Source organism: Macrobrachium rosenbergii, chromosome 53, assembly GCF_040412425.1.
Source record: "Macrobrachium rosenbergii isolate ZJJX-2024 chromosome 53, ASM4041242v1, whole genome shotgun sequence".
NCBI classification, from domain to species: Eukaryota; Metazoa; Arthropoda; class Malacostraca; order Decapoda; family Palaemonidae; genus Macrobrachium; species Macrobrachium rosenbergii.
The window spans coordinates 33,411,952-33,413,309 of NC_089793.1; the positions used below are offsets into that span (position 1 = coordinate 33,411,952).

General features: G+C 40.5%; 1 protein-coding gene across 1 annotated transcript in view; it reads right to left on the reverse strand.

The window, feature by feature from the left end:
- The window catches only part of LOC136834403 (carbonic anhydrase-related protein 10-like), a 639,930-nt gene extending 639,103 nt beyond the window's left edge, over positions 1-827 (reverse strand). The window contains exon 1 of the mRNA XM_067096964.1: positions 802-827. The gene's annotated coding sequence lies outside the window, so the exon portion shown is untranslated. The remainder of the gene's footprint in view (positions 1-801) is intronic.
- Positions 828-1,358: the final 531 nt, after the last annotated feature.

Below are 1,358 nucleotides of genomic sequence, written 5' to 3' on the forward strand. Positions count from 1 at the left end.
AGAGAGAGAGAGAGAGAGATTTTAATTTTGTTGAAAATCAAATGCACACAAGAGTAAATATAATAAGATGAACAAACAAACAAATAAAAGAGAGGCGACACAAAATAATGGAAAAAGTAATCTGTTTCGAAGATAAAAATACTAAAAGACAAACTAACGTTTAACATGAAATTGAGGTAATGATTTCAAATCCGTATAATAAATTTCACCCAAGTGTCACTAATGTTGAGAGAACTTGAATGAGGTCTGCTTATCTATTCTAAGAAAATAGCTCTTATTTTCAGAATATATTTTTTCCCACCGCCTACTAGGTACTAGTTTCCTTCAATTCATTTTTCCTTTCATGCAATTAAATACATGGCGCCAAGAAGTTAAATGTTCTCCACCTTACTTCACTTATAAATTAGGTTTCTCCAAAGAAAGCTCTTCCAAAAGTCATTTTAGATACCGTAATATCACCACAGTTCCTAAAAGTCCCGCTCGACTACATTTAACACTGCGAACACGATGGAAGACTTCCAAAGTTTGAATCTTATGCCGGGCGTAAACTTTCCTGTCCTCTTCAATAGATTTCGTCGCGAGTCGTCCTGATTTACCCACAGAGAACACACTTCCATTAACTTTTTGCGTTGCAAATGCCTGTCATTTCCGGAGGAAACAACAATCGAATGCAGCTTTCCAAAGACTCGAATCTGTATCAAGCGAAGGCGAAAGCGGAAATCAACGGATCGAGAAAGAGGCGATCACACAACGTGCGCTCCTGAACGAACGTTCCAGCAGCCAGCCCGTCTCTCCACAGACCTCAGCTCGCCGACGGCCGAACCCGCACTGCGCCTTCCAGTTCTTGATCTCGCCACTTTGAGAGCCACTGCTGCTGCTGCCGCTGCTGCTGCTGGCTGCTGCTACTGCTGCTCTTGCTGCTACCTAGCTAAGAATCGAGCCGCTTGCTTCTCCCTACCCTCATCCACTCTGAAGCTCGGTACCTATAATTTTGCTACCGATGTTAAGGTTACGTTCTAGTTAAAACTTCTTGTTGACTTTTTCACATCTACCCTTAATGACAGACAACCCTTTTCTGTATTCTTGGATTAGTTGCTTCGCAGCTATGGATAATAAATGAACAACACACAACTGGTCCCAAAGTGTTTACCAATCCTAATGAAATCCCACACAAGAACTCGACCTGAATTCAAAAGGAGAGATGAGCGGAATATCGACGTTTTAATGAAGGCATTTGAATTCAAGAATATTTCTTAATAACAAACATCCGTTGCACTAAGACACAAATTAAATGCCGTTAATAGAACGAACGTCATGGAATCTATACATGACGATCATTACATAATGAATCTGCTCCT